A 25,956-nucleotide genomic window follows, 5' to 3' on the forward strand; every position below is an offset into this window, starting at 1 on the left:
TGCTTGTTTTTGTAGCACCACAGGGCCAGCCAGTGTGACCTTGATGGGAAGACATTTTCCAGACAAAGTTTCTGATAGAGGCTTTCACACTTCTCCAACTGTACTCATGTCCCTGGATGGGGCATGGTACTATGCTATCATGCTATCAGGGGCACTGTCTTCCATCTCAGGCAGGCCTCACTCATGTTGTCACTTCTGATAGTATACTGTAGCTTGGGAACGTGGACAGCCACAACTGTTTATAACTCTATGTGTAAAGAACAAATGAGCTGTCCTTCTGTGAGTAAAGTGTCATCTCTGTGTATTTTGCCTTTATTTTCCTCTCTCTGGTGTGTAGCATATTTATGTGTGTGTTTGTGTGTGAGAGCATTCATGTGGACACAGAGGTTGACCTCTGGTGTCAACCTTACACATCACATTGTTGGAGATGTGGTCTCTCCTGAACCTGGAGAGCAGCAAGCTCTGGAGATTTGCCTGTCTTTGCCTGCTAGGATTACAGATGTGTATGATCTGAATACAGGCCCTTATGTTTACCAACTCAACTGTCTCCCCATTGCCAATTTGGCCTTTTCAATATTTATTCTTTATTTCCCAGGTCTAGACTATACTTCAGATAATGAACTTTTCTGTAATATAAGAACTGAAATAATTATGTTTTTGGTAGTTTGTCATAAGCATGCCCTGCGCTTAATGATATCTTAACACATAATGTGTATGATGAGCATTGTATATATTTGTAATATTAATTTTGAACTTGATTCCAAGACGTATTCAGGATAGTTTCATGTTCTGAAATGAGCTGATTTTAAGAAAGCCGGGGAAATTGAGAGTAGACCAGAAGCACTTGAAAACAGACGAAATCTTGGCACTCATTTATGGTGGTCTGTCATCGGGGAGGTTCAGTGACAGAAACCGCATTCTCAGGAGTGGCGGGCCAGGGTTTCCAGGAGGAAGAAGCTGCTCTTTCTTAAGCAGAGTACCTAGAGAGGCAGGAGGGTGGCAGAGGGCACAGCAGGTTGTGTTCTTATCCTGAATAAGTCAAGGCCGCATCTCCTCTCTAAGATAAAAGGTGATAATTGGGCTGTGTAATGTGGCTGCTTACCTCCAGGGTTCATGTAACTACTCCAAGTCCCCTGTATTCAGAAGCCACTGCAGCTCAGACTGGCAGGGAGGAAACTGCAGGAACAGAACCCTCAGAACTTTAGGTCTCCCTGCTTTTCTCTGGGGCAGAAAATGGTGGATTTTAGAGTTATGCAAAGACTATACTCACTATTTGTACGGTTTCTCTGATTTTTCCACTTCCTCCCACTTTCCCTTTCTCTCTACTCCCTAACACTCCCCTTTAATTTCTTTCTTTTTCTTTTTGTATTTGTGTGTCTGTGTGCATGTATGTGGGGAGTACATGTGTGGTCGTGGGGGGGTACAAGTGTACATGTTTGTGTGAGGTACACGTGTGTGTGTGTGTGTGTGTGTGTGTGTGTGTGTGTGTGTGATACATGTGTGCATGTGTGTGGGGTTACATGTCTGCATGTTTATGGAAGCTATATGTGACTTCAGGTGGGTGTTGTCCTAGATAACTTTCCAATTCATGTCTGAGACAGTTTCTCCTTGAGCCCCAGAGCTCACTGCTCAGCTATAGAGTGGCTAATAGTTCCTGGGGATTCTCTTCTCCCTGATGGCCACCATCGTCCCCCACCAGTTCTGCAGTAACCAAGGCTAGCTTTTATGTGCATTCTCAGTATTCAAACTTAGGTCTTCACGTTTGTATGACTGGCAGTTTGTCAACTGAGCCATCTTTCCAGCCCTCTGTACCTCTTTGTCCTTGACCATATGTAGAGTTAAGTACCTTATATGTACATTCATTGAACATTAAATGCTTTGAATTTAAATAACTGAGTGACTTTCCCCACATGTATGTCTTTTACCTTCATTTTCAGTTACAGAAAAGAAAATTGAATCCTTTAAATCTGGCAAATGAAAATTCACATTTTTGACTACTGGTATGGTTGGGGTACAGAAATGCTTTAGCTGATTTCTTTAAAGGTGTGTGTTTTACTTTCTAAAGTTAAAATACATCATATTTCCCTTCCCTTTCCTTCAGCCCTTCCCTATGGATTACTCAGCGTCTGGGGATTTTGCTATGTCCGACATGGGATATCTGGGGGGAAAAGTCTACATACACTTTGCTCTTATGTCTGTTAACTTTATTCCTCTACGACAAAATTCTATCAGTTCAGCTACAGCTCTGTCAGGCATTCAGGGCAGGAATAAATCTAGACACAAAGCTCTTTGTCCCTCTACTTCTCTGGGATGAAATCCTACCTACATAGCTTCAGTTCCATCCTGACACTCAGTTCCTCTTTGTCCTCTCATTTACTGTCCTCTCATAGTCCTGCTAACAACTAAGTTCTTATGCTTCCAGCCTCACCTTTGTCCTGTTTCTTTGCCTTCCATTTCTACTTGCTCTCTACTCCTGGCTCTGATAAACTCTAGGAGAGTTCTGCCTTACCATCTACTAGGCCTCTGTGTTCTTCTCTTCTCCCTGTTCATGCCCTTCTGTCTGCCTCTACAGAAAACACCTGTTTCTTCTCCCCAAGGCCACTGAGGTTCCCTGTTTGCCCTACCTTCCACCTTGATATGTAAAAACATCTTTTGTTCTCAGTCAATTGCTTTGGAGAGCCACTTAGGCCTCAAGGCAAGGGAATGGTCTGAGCTTCATTAGCACAAGAAACAAAGCTATGCATCTCCAGCCAGCTTGTCTCTTAGGCTCAGTGAAGGAGTTACCTAGAAGTTCAGCAGGTCTGAGGAGCTGAACTGTTTGCCAATTGGTCTGGGAATATTTGGGCACTCAAGAATTTCATAGTAGAAGACAGCTGAAATACTAAAAGCTGGATAACAGCAAATATTCTTAATAAATGGCTTGCCTTTTGATAGACCCTTGGCCAGTCAAAGTATAGCTTTAATACACAGCTGAGTCTCTATAATATATTCTTGTGGCCCACCACACTTCCCATGTACCTACCCCTTGCTCTCTATCAAATTCATACCCTCTATTTCTTTAATTGTTGTTATGTATGTGTGTGCACCTAAATATAGAAATATAAACTGCTAAGTTTGTATAATGTTACTTGTATGTATATAATTTCAGGGCTGACCACTAGGTATTGGATAACCATTTTCAGGACTCTTCCCTGGGAAAGATTATTTCTCCTCCTCCCAGATTTTTGTAGTTGACTATAGTTTTTTATCTAGGGTTGAGGTCCCATGATATTTCCCTCTTCCATGTGAGTGTGTCCATTGGTATCATCATTGTTCAGGTCTTGTTTATGCAGGTGATAAGACTTCATGGGTGTAGCTTTGTTGTGATCAGATCGAGACCCCCAGAGAGACCACCAAAGACGAGCATGCCGGAATGCAAAAGCAAGGTTTAATCCGGGATATCCAAAAGAGCAATACAAGCCTAGACAGAGACTTCGTCCAACAGATCCAATGCAGTGGATGCTGGAGGAAGTGTCCGCCTTTCTGCAAGTTCAGTTTTTAAAGGCAAAAGCCACAAGGTTACATCATTTAGGGGTGCTAGCATGGGTAAAATTCTGATTGGCTCACTTCTAGGGACTCCCTAGAAATCATGGCTTAACCTTACTTCTAAGGGAGTGGTTGCCTGCCACCATTTCTCATTGGCTGCCCTCAGGTGGGGACATTTTTATGGTCAGTTACTCTGGAAACCAGGGAGAGGACATTCCATAGCCCAGCAGTCATTACCTCATGACTACCTTTTGACTCTGTACTTTTACACTTCCTGGTTCCTGGAATCTTAACTGACTAGTTTTAGTAACTCTTGACCTATTCCAGTAACTCATGGCCTGTATCTAAAAGGAGAAATCTTAGGCCTTAGTTTTAGGGTGAAAGCATTTGGTCTTATTTCTAAGATGGCTCATTTTGGTCTCACAGCTTCTCTGACATTGCTAGGAGACAAAATCTCACAGCAACTTCCTGTTCCTCTGGCTCTTACAAGCTTTCTCCCCCTTTCCTCCACTATGATCTCTGAGCCATAGGTGCAGGAGTTGTGTTGGGGCTGGACACCACACAGTCACTTCCTCTAAGCATTTTGATCAGTTGTGGTTTTCTGTAGAGGTCTCTGTCTATTGCAAAGTAACTTTTTAATTTTATTTTTTGCTGAGGAGTGAAACCTAGTGTAAGGATAAATATTCAAACATTCAGATGTAGGTAAGGAATTATACTTGTTAAGTGGCAATTTAGGTTTTCCTCCAAGATCCATGACTTCACTAGCCTTGGCTAGGTTTCCAGTACCAGGCATGATTTTCCTCTTGTTGAGTGGGCCTTAAGTCCAGTTACTGATAAGTATGCCTGCCACCATTGCACCCTTAGAGTTACCATGTTATACTGGTCATTGGTTTAGTTCATAGAATTATAGCTGGGTAGGAGTATTGGTTGCTTTGCTCCCTTGGAAGCTTATATGGCGCCTTCTGATGCTATGAAAGATAGTCCCCAGGGAGGAAGCTTTCAGGTCAGATCCAGTCCAGTCCTCCAGATCTTATGTCCCAAGTCTTTAGCCAATAGGGATTTACCTTCAACCTTGGGAGGCAACCAAGGGCAAAACCAATAGCTTATAATGTTTTAGGTGTCACTTGGACAACTCTGACCAACAACTCAAAAGGGTCTTCTCATACTTGGTCTTGGGATTTTTGTTAGATAGTTTATAGTTCTTTGGGGGACCATTGTCAGCACAGATATGAAAACTTTATTTAAACTGTATATTTATATGTATACATAGACCTATATATGCTATATATAATTTTAGGTAGATTGAACTGGCAAGTTTTATGTCAACTTGACACAAGCTAGATTCACTAGAGAGGAGGGAGCCTTGATTCTTGTTTGAGAGAGTACCTTGCCCGGTCCCGCGGGCCAGGTTATTTGATGAGACTCGAGGAGGCACCTCCTGAAAGATCAATGGGGGCGAGAGAGAAAGGAGACCAGGCGCGTAAAGGAAGAGAGAGACATTCTGAGTTGCGTCGAGGTCTCCGTTTATTGACTGGGTGTTGGGGCTTATAAACAGGGCTTCAGGCAGGGAGGGGGAACAGGGAAAGCACGGAGAGAAGAATGGAAAATTCCTAAGGGAGGGTGAGGTCGCTTTGGTCCCAGGCCCCTGCAGCTGGCTGATTAGCAGGTACTCCAGGAAGTTGTACAGCCCGAGGTTAGGCCAGGAACTTCCTGCCTTTGTAAGGTTTGATAAAGTAAGGACACCACTGTCCGGAATCGGTCCCCAACAGTACCTCAATAAGATGGGCTGTAGGTAGGTGTAGTTAGTTTTTTTTTTTTTCCTTTCTTTTGTTTTTACTCTTTTTCTCTTTTGTCTCTTTGCTCTTTGGGGACCCAACACCCAGCTTGCAAATAAATCACACATGGAGACTTTTTCTTACTTATAAATGCCAAGCCTTAGTCTGACTTGTTTCTTGCCAGCTTTTCCTAACTTAAATTAGTCCATCTACCTTTTGCCTCTGGGCTTTTACATTTCTCTATTTCTGTATATACTTACTTTCACTCTTACTCCATGGCTTGCTATGTAGCTAGGTGGTTGGCCCCTGATGTCCTCCTCCTCTCCTTCTTTTCTTGCTCCCTAATTTTTTCTTCCCAGATTTCTCCTCTATTTATTCTCTCTGCCTGACAATCCAGCCTATCCTATCTCCTGCCTTGCTATTGGCTGTTCAGCTCTTTATTAGACCAATCAAGTGTTTTAGACAGGCAAAGTAACACAGCTTCACAGAATTAAACAAATGCAACGTAAAAGAATGCCACACATCTTTGCATCATTCAAACAAATGTTCCATAGCATAAACAAATGTAACATACCTTAAAATAATATTCCATAACAGGTAGGCCTATGGGGTATTTTCTTAATTAGTGATTGATGTGGGAGAGACCAAGCCATTGTGGCTGGGACCACCCTGGGCAGGTGGTTCTCGGTTCCATAAGAAAGCAGACTGAGGAAGCCTTGGAGAACAAGGCTAAGTAACACTCTTCAATGGCCTTTGCATCAGCTCTTGCCTCTAGGTTCCTGCCCTGTTCGAGTTCCTGTTCTGACTTCCTTTGATGATGAACAGATATGAACACATAAGCTAAATAAATCCTTTCCTCCCCAACTTGCTTTTGGTCATAGTGTTTCAACGCAGCAGTAGAAATCCTGCCTAAGACATAGATTAATAATACTATGATTCCTCGACTTTTTCAGACATCCTGCTGTTATTTTGCTCTCTTCCTGCCTTTTGTATTTATCTCTTTCTACTGTCTCTAATTAAAACTCCCCCATGATTTTTCTTATTTCCTCTTTCAGATCACTTGTTCCCTGCTTTGGCCCTTTCTCTCCGACCCCCAAATATGGTTTCTTTTTATTTTCCTGGTTTCTGAAGTTACTCTACATCTGAAGATTTGAAGCTAGGAACTGCAGATAAGAGAACATGATGTTTGTCTTTCCGGATCAAAGTTATGCCACTCAATATGATCTTTTCTAGTTCTATTCATTTAACTGCAAATTCATGATTTCATTTTTTTCCACATCTGAACAGTATTCCATAGTGTATATGTATCACATTTCATTACGCATTTGTCAATAGGAGGAGAATTAAATTGTTTTCATTTCTTAGCTGTTGTGAATATAGGCCTGCCTACAGCCTTATCTTATTGAGGCAGTTCCTCAGTTGAGGTTCTCTCCTTTCCAATGACTAGCTTGTATCAAATTGACATAAAATTAGCCAGCACAATGGACCCTTTGTCACCTTGACACACAAATATATCACTTTTAAGCCACAGACTTTCCTTTCTTATTTATCCTCAAGATGTCCTCTCTCTCTCTCCCTCTCTCCCTCCCTCTCTCTCTCTCTCTCTCTCTCTCTCTCTCTCTCTCTCCCTCTCTCTCTCTCTCTTTTTGGCTAGTTTGGCCAAGGATCTGTCAGTCTTATTTATTTTCTCAAGGCATCAGCTGTTAGATTTGCTTGCTGTTAGTTTTAGCTTTATTGCATTATGATTTATAGGATACATGAAGTTATTTCTTACTCTGAAACTTTTAAGATTTGTTTCTTAGGATGTGATCTATTTTTTGGTCTGTTTTAGAGAACATTTCATATTCTGCTGGGTATCTAGATAGAATATTGTATAGATAACTGTTAAGTCCATTTAATGTATGGTCAGTTAATTCTGAGGTCTTTTTGATTAGGCTTGTTGTTGTTTTATTTTGTTTTGTTTTTTAGATGACCAGTCTATTGAAGAGAGTGGGGTATTGAAATGAAATAACTTACTATTATTGAATTGATGTTAATCTATGTCCGTAACTCCAGTAAGTTTTACAAAATTGGATGTACTCAAGTTTGGCATGTGTATGTTTAGGATAATATGTCTTCTTGGTTAAATGTTTCTTTGATATGAATGAAGTATTCCTTTTTATCTCTTCTGACTGGTTTTAGCTTGAGACCTGCTTCGTCAGAGATGATAGAAATACCTGCTTGTTTTCTGGGCCTGTTTGACTAAAGTACTTTTGTCCACTGTAAGGAGGTGCTCAGTATTGTGTGACAGAACTTTTCCTAGGGAAGAAACTCACTCCAGATACAGAACCCACGACAGACCAAAGGGAACCAATGACAGACCACCGTATGGAATACCAAAGTCACTCTGGGTGAACTAATGAGTTCTCTTGGGTTATTTATAGGAATATTGGTGAAGGGTTACTTACAAGAGCAGAAGTGACTCAAAGAGAGCTATATCACCAACGTCCACCCTAGCATGTGGATTCACAAAATCTGGGAACTTGGAGCACACTGTATAACCTGCAGGCAGCTCAACAGGTTGGAGAACATTCTTTCCAAGTGACTCTGGTCTAAACCTCTTCTAAGAAGCTCTGCTAATTTCTGCTTCTAGACATCGGTTTGGTCTGATAGTCTTCTTTTTAGCTTGGCTTTTTTTGTCTGAGAGGGACTCTCAGCTTTTATTGCTTACTCTGGCAGGGTGGGGGTGGGTGGTGGGGTCGAGTGGGGTGGGGTGGGTGTGGGTGGGTGTAGTGCATCTGGTCAGTTTTCCTTCAGGGTGGAATGTTTTACTTTCGGAAAAACTGTCATACAAGAACCTTCTGAAGCTAAGATGTTTTTCTTCCTATCAAAAGATATATGGATTTTGTTTTTTGATCCATTCAGCCAGCTGTGTCTTTTGACTGGAGAATTGATGCTATAATATTAAAAATTATTATTGAAAGGTATTATCTTCATTACTGTTCTATTGCTGAGAGAAGTCACCACAATCAAAGCAACTTTAAAGAAAGCATTTAACTTTCTTAACTTTCAGAGGATTAATCCATGACTATCATGGCAAGGAATGTGGCATCAGGCAGGCAGGTGTGGTGTTGGAGCAGGAGCTGAGAGCTCACATCTATGGTCAAGTTGCAAGCAAAGAGAGAGAGAAAGACACACACAGACAGAGAGAAGGAGAGAGACAGAGATGGAGATAGACAGAGAGACATAGACTTGTAGGCAGAGAAAGAGTCTCTCACACACATAGACACACACACACACACACACACACACACACAGAGAGAGAGAGAGAGAGAGAGAGAGAGAGAGAGAGAGAGAGAGAGAGAGAGAAACAGACAGAGAGACAGACAGAGATAGAGAAGCAGATACTAGGTCATGGGCTTTAGAAACCTCAAAGCCCACCCCAGTGACACAGGTTTTCCAATAAGACCACACCTCCTAATCCTTCTCAAATAGTTCTACCAACTGGGAACCAAGCATTCAAGCAGATGAACCTATGAGGCCATTCTTATTCAGACTACCACAGTGTGTGCTTGTCCTTTTTTTTTTTTTTTAACTTGGCACAAGGTACAGTTATCTGGGAAGAGGAACCTCAACTGAGAAAATGCTTTCATCAGATTGCCTGTAGTCAAGTGTGTTGGGGCATTTTTCTTGATTAATGATTGATGGGGAAGGGTTCAGCCCATTGTGGGTGGTATCGTCCTGAGGATAGTGGTCCTGGGTTGTATAAGAAAGCAGGCTCAGCAAGTCATGAGTAACAAGCCTGTATTCAGCATACTCAGATACCATTGTGTTATAGATACCTACATGTTTGGAATAGTAACCTGTAGTCTAGGAGCCATAGACTATACCATGTAGCCTATGTGTTTAGTAGGTGTTATCATCTAGGTTCATTTAAGAACACTCTGATATTTGCTTAATGACAACATCAACTTTTTCATGTCTTAAAAAGTATCTCTGCTGGGTGCAGTGGTGCATGCGTATAGTCCCAGCCACTCAGGAGGCTTAGACAGAGAGAATCATGTGAGTCTAGGAGTTCTGGCCTATAGTGTGCTATGCTGATAGAGTGTCCTCACTAAGTTCAGCATCAACATAGTAACCTTCCATGAGTGGGAGACCACCAGATTGCCCAAGGAGTAGTGAACTGGCCCAGGTTCGAAAGTAATCCCCGCGACCCCACTGTATGCTTGCACATGTAGAAGCACATACGTAGTTACTTGTTTTATTATAAATTCACTTGTGACTAGATGTTTATTTCAATGTTAAAAATAGAAATTAGGACAGTGCAGTTAAGTTCAGTTCAGAAAATCATGTAATAGAACTTAGTTATAGAGCTCTCTGCACTAGAGATATCAAAGTATTCAAGTTTCCAGTCTTTTGAAAAAGAATCTAACTGACTACTAGAGCTGAATGAATTGCTCAAGGCTGGTTTCCAGTTGGTATAGAACTAGAGAACTTCAGTTACTCCTAGGGCACAGAGCAGTTATGTGAAGAGGGCAGGGCATTTGTTCTAGCTTTCAAGGCCACTTGAGGGAGGATTGCTTAATAGAAATGGAACCATTTTTATCCCATTCCTATTGAAAAGTTAAAATACTGAGAGACATAGAATGATGAGAGTGTGAGCTGGTGGCTGGCAATAGACTCTGGCTTGAGAAAAGTTCTAGAAGATGAAGTGAGTTCAGTTTGTTTCCTAGGGTTCTCTGGTCCACGCATATGGGGTATATACGGTTTACAATAGAGTGCCATTTCCCAGATTAGTTTTTTATGGGGAAAGTTTTCTCAGTCTTAGCCTGGAGTCCAGTAACTTTGCTGCTCTCATGGACTCTGCCTACCCCATGGCTACATTCTTTTCTGAGATGCATTCTTGGCAAGATGGCCTGACCTTCATCCAGTCCTCACACACCCACTTGTACACTAACTGCCAACATGCTATGTGTCTGGAGAAGTGTTGACTTCTGGTCAGCAAACAGCAGAAAGGAACGGGACCAGGAATGAGGGGACCAGCCAGATGGCAACACCAACTGCTCTCAAGGAGCTGTGCTTTTAATAACTCAGCTCACTGCAAACAAAACTAATTAAGCCAGTTATTCTGATTATGATACTACAGGCAGAAGTAAAAAGTATACTCACATTCCACTTTTGATGGCATTTAAAAGGTCAGGATATCTGATTTCTTTTTCTCATAGCAGTTGGTCTGTCAGGCTACACTTGAGAATTCAAATTAACTGTATTCATTAATTCAGCATCTCTCTGATTTCCCTAGATAGCAAGTGCCAATTCACCCTTCCACCTAACAGAATAATAAGACCCTGAAAGGCGAGTCATTAGTCATACCCGTAGATGATGAATTAGATATGATTTAATGGGAGAGGAAGATAAGAGTCCACTTATGACAAAGGGGAGAATGAAAACAGCAGATAAAGTCAGTCTAGAGACCCCAGTTTCTGAGGGGAACCTCCATAAAGAGTTGGCAAGAGTCTGTCTGTTGGGTGATACATCCTGCTCACAGGCTTAGGTTGATTAGCAGGGCAGGTACATTTAGTGCTACAGAGCCCACCCAGAGTTACTCTACCTGTGAGGCTATAGGGGAAAGTAGATGATGAGAGCTGGTTATAATTATGATGAATTTGAAGTCTTGGAATAAGTCTTACCCAGGTAGTTTGTCATGAATAGCCTCCCTAGTATAGTGACTTTCATGAGAAACTATTAGGAATCAGGCTTCTCAAACTCTGCGGGGGGGCAGACTTGAACTTCCTGATTCCTGCAGTGTCTCCTCAGCATTCATACAGATATCAATTCTTTAGCCCTTTCTATCCTAACACTATGTGCAATGTAGGTTTCATATCTTTGGGTTTTTGTTGTAGTCTCGCAAAACAGTGGGCACACTCTAGGAATTATTGGTCTAGTACACAAACATGTCTTTGAAAACACTTACCTAGAGTATATACAGTTGTGTATACAGTAACACTGACTTAGTGAAAGGCAAAGGATTTATAGGGTCTAAAGAGAAACCAGAATATATGACACTGACTTAGAAAAGAGCCTGGCTGGTGTTACTGTGCTGTTGACAATGCACAGCTAGTTATTTTTACATGTGTGAGTGTCTCTGGAATGTCACCCACATGGTAAAGTTACATGTAGACACTCATCTTTAAATGGGCATATCTAAGATTTACTTATACAGATTAAAGCAATGGAAAACAATTTGATAAACCTCTTCATCTCACCCTTCATCTAAATTCCTTAAAATGATGAAAGGTTGAGCAGAGTTTAAAGAGTGTGACATGCTAACTTAGGTAGGGTGGGTCGGTGTCACGTGTGCCTGGCTGCAGTTTAGATACAGAGTTGGCTCTGCTGCTCTCTTGCTGTGTGCCTTTCATACGGTGTGGCACTCTGGGAAAAATCATCTGGGAGTGAGAAGTCTTACATCAGCCGTCTCAGAATTTGGGCTTCACAAATAAAATTTGGGGATAAACATGGAAATTGCAGCTTTTTGCATCATTGGGTATAGACAATAAAATAATAATCCAGTGCCACCATTTCTTCAAAGAAGAACCTTTGAACATTCAAAAATAAAACACATACATTGAGTAAAGAACAGCCTGTCCCCAGAGAAATAGCTGGCGACATTTTACTGATATGTAACTTAAATTTTTGTTTGTTTGTTTTGGACTAAAATGTAGTTCTGGGATCTGATTCATCAATGCCATCCAGTGTGTGCTTCTAGTAAAGAATATGCTTTGGAAATTTATTTTCATTCCAGTTATAAAAACGTAGTTTCATGTCCATAAACATAGGCAAAGTTGAGGTGAGAAAGCTACAAGACACAGTCCATGCAGTTCCTATGCAGTTCCTTTTATTTCCTCTCAGTGGGACATGAAGTATGAAGACTCTAATCAGTTTAAATTGAGCCCCCTTTCCAATCTGTGGCCCTACCTAACTTTCAGACATCATGAAGCTGAGCTTAGTCTCAGCATGGAGAATGAGGACAGTTTCTAAAAAGAATTATCTGCAAATGTGGACATTTCACCATGCATGGCATGACCCAAATCCACTGCTTCAAGTTCCGTCTGTACTTTTGTGCACAGTAGGAAACTTGTGAGGGTTCCAGCAGTCCATCTAGTATTATGGATTGCCCAGAGTCTGGGGAAGACGATATGTCTGGGTGGGATATCTGAGGGAAAAAAAAAATCTATGTACATTATGCTCTTATGTCTGTTAACTTTATTCCTCTATGACAAAATTCTATCTATACAGCTACAGCTCTGTCAGGCATTCAGGGCAGGAATAAATCTAGATACACCAAGCTCTTTGTCCATCTACTTTATTTCTCTGGGATGAAATTCTGTCTACATGGCTTCAGTTCCATCCTGACACTCAGTTCCTCTTTGTCTCTGTGGCGAGCACATACCCCGTTTATGGGGGAGGAATAATCACTCTTGATTCAGACTTGGTATAACACTCATTTATTCACACAGTAAGATTACAAGCAATATTTATCCTGTCTTCCAAGTGGAAACGGGAATACCTCTCCAGGTGTACAGGTCTGGACTCGCCATGTCTGTTCCTCTGGATCTTGGTCAACCTCGTCTGTGCTGAGGGCAGGAGCCCAAGTCTCTGAAGGAGAAGAGTCGTCTCACAGGAGGGTCTGAGGAGCTCTGTTGGTCAGGTCTGAGGCTTCATCTTTTATACCCCTTTCTGGCTAGGTTTCTAGCCTTATCACAACTTCCACACATAACTTATCTCTACTCCATTTGTGGTTTATTTACGTCATTCTATTCCTGACCAGGGTTGTTCACACTAGGTCTTACTTGTTCCTTACAATCTCCTCTTTTATTGCCCTCTCATAGTCCTGCTAACGACTAAGCTTCCAGCCCCATCTTTGTCCTCTGTTTCTTCGCCCTCCATCTCTACTTGCTCTCTACTCCTGGCTCTGATGAACTCTGTAAGAGTCCTGCCTTACCATCTACAAAACCTCTGTGTTCTTCCCTTCTCCCTGGTCATGTTGTTCTGTCTGCCTCTACAGAAACACTTGTTTCTTCTTCCCCTGGCCACGCTGTTCTCAGCCTCCCCAGGAATGTTGCTCCATCCTACCTTCCACCTTGATATGTAAAAACCTCTTTTGTTCTCAGTCAATTGCTCTGGAGAGCCATTTAGGCCTCAAGGCAAGGGAATGGTCTGAGCTTCATTTGCACTAGGAACAAAGCTATGCATTTACCACCTGCTTGTTCTGCCTATGTGACCTTATCCAAGTACTGGCCTGAGTAGGAAGTTCATACAAGAATTCTATGGGAATTGTGAGCACAAGAAATTTATAACAAGGCACAGCTGAATATTAAACTGTTTAACACCAAATAGTTCATGCTAGATGGCTTGCCACTTGACTGACCCTTGGCTTGGTCAAGGTATAGCTTTAATACACAGCTAGACTCCTTATAACATATTCTTGTGGCTCACCACATAGTATGTTGAATGGATCCTTTTCTCTCAGAAGCCCCACAGCAATGAGTCTGAACACTATAGGTGAATACAGAACTTAAGAAAGTTTAGGGAGGGAATGTGGGGTTTGGGCAGTTCTAAAGTCTGCTGATGCTGTTTCTTTTGCTTGGGCAAGTCGCGGATTGCATGTACTCACATGTGCTGACCATTGTGAAGTGTGCATTCTGTTGAGACTCTTACCTTTCTTACTTTTTCATGTTGCTTAGTGTGCTAGTAAGCTGGAAGATCAGAGTGAGGACATCACTTTCTGTTCCATCACAGACAGGATTATCTCAAAATTCTATTGTGTCTGCCTTATCTGTTGGCAGAGTATGTTTGGTTTATTAACTCATATGTGGGGGAGAGTAGGCCATTGGCAAGCTAGTGGTGAGACAATGGCCCGTGGCTTTCTTTGTCCTTTATCATGTTCTGCGTTAGCAAAAGGTATTGTCTGTTTTGTGTACAATAACAGAATCACCAAGAATGGATACTTTGCAAAGTAAAGAGGTTCATTTGGCTCATGAATTTGCAAGTCCAAGAATGTAGTTCTGGTGAGTGAATGACTTCTGGTGAGGGCCATGTTCTATGTTATGCTCCAATCTATGGCAGAAAGTGGAGTGCAAGACAGCAAAGAAGATGCCAGACTCACCTGCTGTCTGAATAACTAATCCTCTCAGGCAAGGAGTCTGATCTCAGGACAAATTAGTCCCTGTTAAAGACTCTGCCACTGCTCAGCACCATTGCATCACACTGAGAAACAAGCCTCAGCATGAGTTTTGATATGGATTAAACTATTCACTGTGTACCACCAGAGTTTGATTGTCCTGTCTAGGAATCTTTGGCTAAAAATGCACATTGTCCTCTTTCTTTGGCACTTTAGTATGGTTATTTTACAGCTAGAGCTTGAACTTGTTTAGAATAAAGCCTTCAGTGAAACTGGGAGGGTCATGGGTACTGAAGGGAAGTGTGTACTCTATAGCGGTTTCATTATAAATCATTGCCTTGACTAATCAGGCAGCCATGCATTCTAAGTAATGGCAGGGATAATGGAGATTTATTACAACAAATTAAAGGCTAATCAGAGTGTGTCCTGAGATAAACACCAAAGTAAAACAAACAATGACAGTAAAGGAAAGGCTTATGAGTGTGGTTGGTAGAGGGAAGGCGGAGTCTGTTCATATTTCTCTTGTATAAGTTTCTGCACTGTTCTGTAAGCAGATGAGAAATTGAAAATACACATACACTCGTTTATTCCAGAAATATTTATTTTTGTGTTCCACATGGGTGCAGTATAATGATGGACACTGCCAGGTAGGGTAGCATAATGAGAGATTAGAAGTTTGGGGTCTGACATGTCCACAGTATAAGGGAAATAGTGACTGGGGCTGTATAACTAAGAGCCCAAGGGACAGGGTGTGTGGTTGGAACTATGGGATTTTATGGTCTGGGACATGGCTTACAGACTACATGTCATATTGGGGTTGGCTACTCAAAAGAGGAATGCTGTGTGGTTGGTTCCTGAGCAGTGTTTGTGTTTGGGTGACAGGCATGTGTGAGCTCTGAGAGGCTGTAGAGGTGAAAATAGTAGTGTTTAAGGAACAGTGAGAAGGTTAGTAGTTGGGTGCTGAGCTGTTGCTTAGGCTGTGACAGTACATTAGACAGTGTGTGAGGCCAGGTTACATGAGCATTGGATGTCAGCGCTGGATGTTTTCTAACAGCACAAGAGGAGTCATGGGAAATGGGAAATGTTCTCATATTCACTGTTTTCCTTGTTAAGTTGACCAAAAAGCAATGTAAGGGAGAGTTTATTATGGCTTATGATTTGAGCAGACACAGTTATGGCAGGCAAGGCACGGAGGCAAGCTGCTCTATGGAGGACACAGGGTGGGGTGGGGTTAGCAGCTGCTTGTTCATGTCTCCTCAGTGCAATCAGGTTTGCGGTGTAAACATGAAGACCTGCCCCCAGTGACTGTTCCCTCTAGTATTCCCTTCCTAAAAGTTACACACCTTTGTAAGACATTGCCACCAGCTGAGTATGTAAATAGTTGAGTTGCCAGAACAGTTCTTCATTTTTCAGACTTTGGGATTAAACTTAGTGGACCAGGGAAGGAAGTACCTTAGTACAAACAAAATTCTTATTGGAATTTTATAACTCAATTTAATTCTAATAGTTTATGTCTTTTTTTTTTTTTCTCCTAAGGGCTCCTGAACTAAAAGGTTTTACATCAGTATGTGAGGGCTTTGTTTTCCCTGATTTAAGCCGTTCAGTCCTCTTCAGATTTTATTTTATTTTTCCAAGCCAGTGTTACAATGAATTACGGTTTTGCTACTGTTGGAGAGTTTACAACCAGAGAGTCAGCAGTTAAGAGAATCCATCTTCCAATTAGAGCGTCTGAGACAATAATAAAGATGCTCTAAGGTTTTGGGAAAATACAGCCTCGTTGTCCAGAAGGCAGACATACACTGACTGGTAAGTGAAAATCAATTAACTAATTCTTTACAACAACAGAGATAGAAAAATAACCTGGGAACATTGTCAACTCTGATTCCTCAGGTGTAGCAGTCAGTGTATGACTTCACCACTTTATCATTTTATGTTTTTCCTACTGTAGTGTTTTGACCTCATTTTATTCTGTTGTGTTCTCTATCAAGCCTTGCATGATTTTCATATCTCGCTTCACAGGACGTGTAGAATTTCTTGGGGCTGGTGGAGGCTATGTTGGGGAGTAGGGTCTCAATCACCCCACTTACCTCATCGCAGATGCTTTCCAACTAAAGCACCCCTACATTAAACTAGTTGATTGTTTATACTTTTGCTTAATGTCTTCCTTGAAAAAAAAGTGACTTTTTAAAGTTAGAAAACCACTAATCTAACCTCACGAAACCAAAAGAGACAGTAATTTTGGATGCTCAAGTCAGGCTCCTGGGTCAGTAAATAGATGTTCCTGAACAATACTATTTCTTTTCTTTTTTGTGTGTCTTTGCGAAGCTGGGTCTTCACTTTCTCCTCTTTCGTGTCCATCACCTGATCCTGGTTTTGTGAAACTGTACTGGCCAGTTTCAAGTCAGCTTGATACAAGCTAGAGTCATCTGAGAGGACAAACCTCAGTTGGGAAAACGCCTCTAGAGCAGTGGTTCTCAACCTTCTTAACACTGCAACCCTTTAATGCAGTTCATGTTGTGGTGACCCCCAACCATAACATTATTTTCATTGCTACTTTATAACTGTAATTCTGCTATTGTTATGAACCATAATGTAAGTATCTTTTTTTTTGATGGTCTTAGGTGGTGAAAGGGTCTTTTGAACCCCCGGGGGTCATGACCCACAAATTGAGAACCACTGAGATCAGGCTACAGGCAAGCCTGTAGGACATATTCCTAATTAGTGATTGATGTAGAAGAGCCCAGCCCATTGTGGGTGGGGCCATCCCTGGGCTGGTGGTTCTGGGTTATATAAGAAAGCAGACTGAGCAAGCCATGAGGAGCAAGCCAGTGAACAGCTCCCCTCCATGGCCTCTGCATCAGCTCCTGTCTCCAGGTTCCTGCCCTGACTTTCCAATGATGGACCAAGATTTGGAAGTGTAAGCCAAATAAATGCTTTCTTCCCCAACTTGCTTTTGGACATGGTGTTTCATCACAGCATTAGTAACTAAGATAGATGCCTTCTGGAAAGAAATCAAGCTTTTTGCGATCTGCCTAAAGCTACTGAGATGATGATAATATTTAAGATTCTTAGGAAGTAATGAACTTTTCCTAAGAAACATAACTCAATGTTTCTATTTGAATCATGAGCCCTTGCCCCTTTCCTGTGCTTAGCCGATCTTTCCTTAGTCACTATGTGTACAGAATCTGTCTTAATGGTTTGATTAGATTAGTGCTATCTTTCTATGATATCAGTGAGTCACCATTACAAAACTTTGAGTTCCAGTTTTAGTTTCTTATTCTGCCTTCAATTCCAAGCCTTACAAGAACACGGACTTTTTTAGAGGCAGTTTCTTTTTATAGTATTCAGAATGCTAAATTTTATCAGCTTATAAGCAACTAAGCTAAATGGCTGCTTACAGCAATTCTATCTATAAATGAAATCTGAGGACAGTCTCCCTCTGCTACCCCTTATGCACACACACAAATGCATGCATAAGCCAAATGCTAGCAACACTAGAAGCTAAGCTCATGGCAGCAGGGTCTCTTGAAAGAGAAGTATGCATTACATCCCAGGTGTCGTCATTCCATGCTGTCCCAGCTGCCAGAATGGTAAGTCAATGAACAGCAAGAAGAATTGGCGAGAATTTACTAGGCACAGGGTGATTTACTTTCCTGTGGGTCAAGACATGTCCTGAGCCTAGCTCTACTCACAGGGTCCTTCAGCTTCCATAGTGAACGTGTCAGCTTCAAAACGATCAAATGATTTGTCTGCGCCATTCCCAGCCCACTACTTTCACCTCTTTCAGGCTCATCCAGTGTATGTGGTAGATGAAGAGGAGGTAAGGACAAAGGAACACTGTCAGGAGAGTTTTGGTTCTTTGTCTCAGGATGCTTCTTTTTTATCTTAATACTGGCTTGTGTACTTCATGGTCTCCAGCATTCAATTATAAATGCCTAAGTACCCAGAATTTCCTTGGTACTCCACAGTAGCCTCAAAACCCATCCACTTATAATCTAGATGGGAAGAGGCAAGGATTCTTCAATTTTCTCAAGGCTCCCTTGTACAAACAGAGTATCAGTCCACTGTAGCAGAAACTAGAAACTTAAAAAGGAGCCTTGAGTCTAGTGTCAATGTTTGACCATTCTGAGCCTTTATACCCTTAAAAGACCTGGTGACAAGGTCTGAGGATGGTGGCAAATGCAAGCTGGCTGCCCAAATTACAATTAACTCTTGATATTCCAGCTTCTGGTCAGGTGGTGTGGCATAGTGATTTCACAGACAATACATAAGAATGCTCATTCCTTCAACGCACTTGAAACTGAACATTCTTATTGAATCTCATGTGATTTTTTTTCTGTGTTCCATAGAAAGAAAATTAAATAAACAGATGAGCAGATAAAACCCCAGTCACTTACAAGAAGATTAATTTAAGCCTGGCTGATATTTTTGATAAATTGCAAAGACACACATCTGTTTTCTCTCTTTTTCTTTCTCATAATGAACTGTGTAATATTCCTTATTGAGTAGTTTAGATGGTAATGGCTCCTTTCAGTTGTTTAGTATACTCACTTTAGAGAAAGATTTTAATGTATAGTGGGCTGCAATGAACCAGCTCTATCGGTAGGCCTCCACTTGTTATAGAAAATTTGGAGAACTTGTCATTTCTGCTTTTGAGATCTGACAATGCACATAGTCCAGGGACAAATGGTTCTGATGAGTTAGAAAATTTTGTCTTTATGGAGGTGTCAAAATACAGAATAAGAGAAAGCCAAATCAGTCCTCACCTGACAAAAACTATTTATTTATTTATTTATTTATTTATTTATTTATTTATTTATTTATTTATTCACCTGACAAAAGCTATTTATTTATTTATTTATTTATTTATTTATTTATTTATTTATTCGCCCGACAAAAGCTATTTATTTATTTATTTATTTATTTATTCATTCATTCATTCATTTATTCATTTATTTATTTATTTATCTGAGCTACTGTTACGTGTTAGGTCATGCTTCCTGGCTACATGAGCTCATATTTACCTCTGAACATACTGGTCCCTGACCTTGGTTGACATCACCATGATTTTCAGTAACTAAATTGTGAACTATAAAATGTAGGGGAGATTTGAATGTAAAGTAGATGTTGGAGTGTTGTTGGGGTCCACAGAGGTTTCCTAGTGAGATCTGAACTTGCTTTACACAGCAGGGCTGCATAAGGGGATGGATTGACCATGTTCATGGTTACCAGGTGTTTGGAAGAGTCTGCACTTGGCTGTGCTAAGGGAAGGTCTTTTGCTCCACCCCTTGGCATTTCTATAAATAGCCCTTTAGAAGAGACTGAAGGGGCTGGTGGGTTTTGACTCAGGACCTCCCTAGGCTATCCTGTGTTTCTGTCTCTCTCCCTCTATATTTCTATCTAAATATTTCTCACTTCTCACTCAAGAGTACCCTGGGGGAAAAAGTGGGAGCAGGTCCCCCACAGAGTGTTGAGGAGATTACAGTCTTCAGTGGAGACTCCCCGACTGTGTAAGGAAATGTAGCTCCAGAGGCTGGAAAGGCAGCAAGGCTGACACACTGCTGGGCTAGCGCTGTCCTCTTTGCAAGAGGCTCCCAGTGGGAGCAGAATAGTTTGTTTCTTCTCTACATTGTGTCATAGCTTAGAGGACTTTGGTTCTGGGGTTGGAATTTTGTGGTGGTTTCTTAACATATATGTCACATGCCTGGGGTAGGAGAAGTGGTGTTCTTTGGGCAATCTGTGCTGTCCGGGGGAGATTCCAGAATTTCCATGTGGTCCAGTAGCAACCTGAATGTTCACTTTGGGGGAAAGAATAGCAGGTGTGAAAAACTCCTTTAGAGCTGAGTTAGAGAGACTCCATGGAGTGGGCCACATTCCTTTGGGCATGTCCTGTTTTTCACTTGCAGGAATGTGCTCTCATCCCCACTTTTCATTTCTTAATCCTGGTGTGTGCACTTCTTCCTGTCATACCTCCTCCTGGGAAGCATGTGTCCTTCATTCGCTTGATTGTTATTTTCAATATGTTCAAAGACTACTGTTACTATTATTGTAGATAATGAAATCATATTTGGTTCTAGGAATTCCTAGACACTTTAGAAATAGGTTTTTTTCTTTTTTTTGTTGTTGTTGTTTTTTGCTTTTTTTTTTTTTTTTTTTTTTTTTGAGATAGGGTTTCTTTGTGTAACAGTCTTGGCTGTCCTGGATCTCACTTGTAGACCAGGCTGGCCTTGAACTCACTGAGATCCACCTGCCTCTGTCTCCCAAGTGCTGGGATTAAAGGAATGCACCACCGCCTGGCTTGAAAGCACAGTTTTAATAAAATGAAAATATCTAAAACTAGCATTGCAATCATTTTTATTTTCACTGGTGTTCCTCCTTCAGTGAACTAACGAAAGAAGTAGTTTCGCTGCCTGGGGGACCAGCCTCCAGCAGCATGGGGCTCAAAGGGAATCCACAGAATCTGCAGGCACTAAGACTGAGGGGTTAGGGAAAAAGACACTCACACACTCTCTTGATGGTTTCCTTCAAACCTTCTTTTTACTCTTTTGCATTCTCTATTCTTTATTTTCCTGGTGATTTCCTTCTTTCATTCTTGATGTTTTCATTTTAACTCCTTCTAACTCTCTCATTCCTGATGTTTTTATTTAACTCATTTTAACTCTATCTTTAGTATTTCCCTCACAACTTACATACCCCAGCAAAATCTTCCAGGCAGTATAAAAATTACAATGTTGTTACATTCTGTTTTTTGAGTGAATGATTACAATGAATACAAGTAAAAAAAATTCATGTTTTCCATATCCCTTACTTGATTAAGCATTTTATGTATTACAGTTAAAAAACAAATGATTCCAAGATCCCACATACATTCATACCCAAGCAACTTGTTATAGATTAACAGGGTGTAAGCAAGCAAGATATTCTTTTACTGGCAAGCTGCATTTTGTGGTTATAAAAAAAGAACCAATCACTTTATTACTTATCTTGAAAGGTAACCTTATAAGGAGTCTTAAAGGAATCACAAACCTAAACTGTATGTGAAAAACAATCAATCAGCTCTACTTTAAATCTTTAGGGTGCATACCCATTCGTTAATAGTTTCTTATATCAAGAGATTGAGGGCAGAAATGGGTGTAAGGAATTAATCATCACCTTGGTCATCAACCAGTCCTAGCAAAAAAGATACTATAGCTAATGATAACTGGGCTGCTTTGTTCTTATTCCCTGACCTTAATGAGTTCCTCATTCAACTTTGTGCTTTTCTAAAACTTTAGATTGTCTTCTTGGGTTTCTCATCTCAAAGCTATTTGACAAAAAAACACCTTAGTCTAACTTTGTTATTTGCAACGCTTTGTTTCAGCTATGATGTACTCCAAAACCTGTGTACACATCTCCCAACATTAAGGTTAAAAGAATTTAAGCTAGCTGGGCTACTGGGACTCATTTGTTTTTCTCAATTATTAATCCTAGTCACAGTCTATATGGTTCCTCAATAAGAATTCATGGTTCCAGCTGTGTAACCCTTCCTTGTTTTATTTTTAATCATCAAAACTATTTAAACTAACATTATTAATTGTCAATTAGAAAATACAGCTTAGGAAGAAACCATCTTCATAATAATCCACAGGTAAAATGCCCACTAGAATGGAATGTTTCCATGAGATAAACACACTACATTACAGGCAGTGGGGATCTCATTCACAGCATGCTCAATACCAGAGAAACATAGTAGCAGCAACCATTAGAGGCACAGCAGAAGCAAAAGACATTCTGGAGTCTGTGGTCTCAGGGCCTTGTCTATCTGAGATTCAGTCATCAGGGATTTATCTCCTGGTGGGCTGACACCTAAACTTCAATTGCCACCTGCTGCTCCTCCGACATGACCTTTGGAATACTGGATGCTATCTCTCCCTCTTGATTGTCTAACTTTTCAGACCATATACAGACATAGGCAATCTGTACTCCCAAGCAGTTCTTTTATCTGTCTCCATCTCTGCTGTTATTTCCTTAGCTCAGACCTACATTGCTTCTCTCCTGGGGCCAAAGGTCATGGGCCCTTCACCTTTACTTTTCCATCCTCTCTGATACCTTCTCATTTCAAAGAGCCCTGGATTTCAGAGTAATTGTACTAAAATCTCTATTAGAGCAGCCTGATTCTCTGATAATAAGCCAATAGTAGAGTTTCATTACCTCCAAAATAAAACCTAGTCTCTCTCTCTCTCTCTCTTTTCTTTTGTATGTTGTACAGAAAATCTGTTGTACAGTTTAGCTCTTATACCACATATTTAGGTTGCTTTATCCTTCTTTCATAGTGGTTCTCAATCTATGAGTTTTTTCAGGGGTTGCCTAAGATCATCAGAAAACACAGATATTTACATTGCAATTCATAGCAGTAGCAAATTTAGAGTTATGAAGTAACAGTGAAAATAATTTTATGGTTGGGGGTCACCACAACATGAGGGTCACAGTGTTGGAAAGGTTGAGAACCACTGCTGTAACACATCTACAGTTCAAGCTGCTCTGGTTGTAGCTGGCTGCTTGCTTCTAAGTATTTGCTAGGTATATGTTTTAGTTAGACCTTCATTGCTGTGGATAGATGCCATGACCACGGCAACTCTTATAGAGGAAAATATTTAATTGGGGCTTACTTTCAGTTCAGAGGTTTAGTCCATTATCATCAGGGTGGGAAGCATGACAGCATGCAGGTAGACACAATACCTGAATTCTACATCTAGATCCGCAGGAAACAGGAAGAGAGAGAGAGACTGGTCAGGCTCGAGCATCTGAAACCTCAAAGCCCACCTCCAGTGACAAGGCCACAGGCCATACCTACTCCAACAAGGTTACACCTCCAATAACTCCACTTGTTGAGTCTGTGGGGGCCATTTTTATTCAAATCACCACAGTATATCTGGCCAAATTTTACACTGGAAAGCCTTCTCTGGTGTTCCATTTCCTTGCCAAATGTTTCATTGCTGTGTTTTGTAGCATCCCATAGCATTTATTTGAGCATAATAGTTTGTTTACTGTCTGTCTTCCCAATTCTAATTTAGATCTCTTAAGGGAAGTAAATCCTTTGTTTCCTTCCATCAATACTTGGAATAATAGTGCTCTTGGTAAGTGTCTGTGAGGTGGCTGGCTGAGTGAAGCCCGCGGGGATCCCGTTCTGGATTTCTCTCTTTGAGGAGCAGTGTTCTGTGTGGACTTACAGTGGGAGAGAGGAGGCTTTGGGTTCATATTTGATAGGGAGAATGCATCACTTTCTGTGTTGTTCACACTATAAGGGAAAACGTATTTATTTGGGAAGATAAATAGGGATGATCTTTATCCACAAACCATCACTTGATTATTTCTATGTGCGTATCACCAAAATATAAAGTTCACTGAAGAATGTGTCTGACTGAACTTGTGACCCTTTTCCTGCATCCCCCAGTGAACAGACTGTATTTCCACAGAAATTCTATTAGAAGCTGCCTGACAGGGAGAAGAACATGCTGTTTGGAGCCAGGTGCCCTCTGCCCAGATTCTGGCTGGAGTTTTTCATAAGCTTCGTGCCAGTGGGGAGGCTTACATTCCTTCTCAGTAGCTCATCTTCCTTAGGAAGTGTGGGCAGCGGTTCTGCAGAATGCTGACGAGTGCTGGAAGTTTTGCCTTTTTTGCTCCATAGAGAACATAATAGTTCACTTCCATTTTTATTTGTTTGACAACAGAATAGCCATCTCCTTTAACTCTTAGTTGCTGATTGTGTTGTTTCAACCTGGGCAGCTAAGAAGCTAATATAGTTACCATTAATGATGCACAAAAGGGACATAACCTCACAGAATCAAGAAAACTCAAGGGGAAGAGCTCTCCATTCATAGAGACTTAGTCAGGGCTCCAGACTTCCCTGTTTGTCCTTTATTATTCTGTTTTGAGACAGGCTAGTCTTGAGCTTGATATATAACTGAGGATGACCCTGAACTCCTGATCATGTCTCTGTCTCCCTGGTGCTGGGATGGCAGTGATCACTTTGGCCACTGTAGTTTGCCAAAGCAGTAAGCAGTGAGCTAGGCTCTGGCTGTCTTTAGACTTCAGGAGTTTAGGTCCACTTAGACCTGGAATTAAGTCAACATTTCACAGTTATTTGTTATTTCTCCCCCATGTAGACAGGCTGCGAGTGGCTCCATGGGAAAAAACCGGAGCACCTTTTCTGACAAAGATCTGCCTCTAAGTTAGGATCAGGTGTGTGTGGCCAAGAGGTGAAGCTAAGAAGCTAAAATTACCTACTGGAAACAAAAGCAGTTCTTCTAGGAACGCCTTTTTGTGGAGTATGCTGGGGGAAGGGGGTACAGATGACTTCTGCTTGGGTAGCTATACTCTAGGAACTAGGCCAAACAGGCATTGAACTGCCTCTTAAAATTTTTATTATTCTGCACTCTAGGAACCCATTGAAAAAGAGACTAATGCACATTTAATGACTGGATTTTAAAGAGTATTTATTTCAAGTATAAAAGTTGCTGTTGAAGTGATTTTCTCTTCAGCCTTGTCTCAATTTAGGCACAGACAGAGAAAATCCTCGTAATTGGAAATAGAACAACCCAAATAGCCTCTTTTCATAAGTGTGGCCTCATCACAGAGGCTGCAGGTTGGTGGGGAAGCTTCATAGTGAACTGAAAGTTTGGGGAAGGTCAATCAGCAGCAGGTAATGAGAGAAGCATGATGCATCTATAAAGCTGGGTAGACATGTGGACCAGGATTGGCTGGTGGAAGATGGTGATTCTGAACACTACTGAGATATGACTAAATGGCTTAGCACAACTTTCTGGGGGAAAAGCTTCTGTCAGTGTACTGTGTAAAACACACAGGTTTAAATCCTGGCATTTCCAATTGCTACTTGAATGACTTTAGACAAATTATATAACCTTGGGACTTAGATTTCTCATTAAAAAATATTTTGTGTGTATGTGTGTTTTGCCTGCATGCATGTCTACATACCATGTGTGTGCACTACCCATGGAGGGCAGAAAGAGGGTCTCCTGGGGCTGGAGTTACAGCGGGTAGTGAGCTGGCATGTGGGTGCTAGAATTGAACCTGGGTCCTCTGGAAGAGGACCTAGTGCTCTAAACCACCAAGTCATCTCTCCAGCCCAAGGGCTCTCATTTTTAAGAAGAGTCTTGTAATAAGTCGCACTTTATAGAATGTCTAATTAAGAGAATGTGTAGGTAAATCAATGATGCCTGTATGCAAGTGCTACACAAATGTCTAATCTGAATTGTGAGGATTTCCCAATGATCATCATGCTGTTTGCAAACTATAGGTGAGGACCAATGATAAGGTAAGTGGGAAGCATGCATATGGTCAGTGAGTTTTGTGGTTGTGATGGTTTGATTAGGAATGGCCCCCATAGGCTCAAATATTTGAATGCTTGGTCATCAGGGAAGGGCACTACTTGAGGAATGAGGTTGGAATAGGTTGTTGGAGGAAGTACATCACTAGGGGTGGGCTTTGCGATTTCAA

The 25,956-nt window shown here is 41.2% G+C and overlaps 1 protein-coding gene across 3 annotated transcripts in view; it reads left to right on the forward strand.

The window, feature by feature from the left end:
* Nucleotides 1-25,956, forward strand: part of Ccdc85a (coiled-coil domain containing 85A) — a 195,734-nt gene that overhangs the window by 18,695 nt on the left and 151,083 nt on the right. Inside the window, exons 1-2 of one of the 3 annotated variants that reach the window (XR_009381707.1) lie at nt 14,135-14,240; nt 15,997-16,266. The exons of the other annotated variants lie outside the window; for them this stretch is intronic. The gene's annotated coding sequence lies outside the window, so the exon portion shown is untranslated. Of the gene's footprint in view, nt 1-14,134; nt 14,241-15,996; nt 16,267-25,956 lie in introns of those variants that run through there. 3 annotated transcript variants of the gene reach the window in all.

Source organism: Peromyscus eremicus, chromosome 10 (assembly GCF_949786415.1).
Source record: "Peromyscus eremicus chromosome 10, PerEre_H2_v1, whole genome shotgun sequence".
NCBI classification, from domain to species: domain Eukaryota; kingdom Metazoa; phylum Chordata; class Mammalia; order Rodentia; family Cricetidae; genus Peromyscus; species Peromyscus eremicus.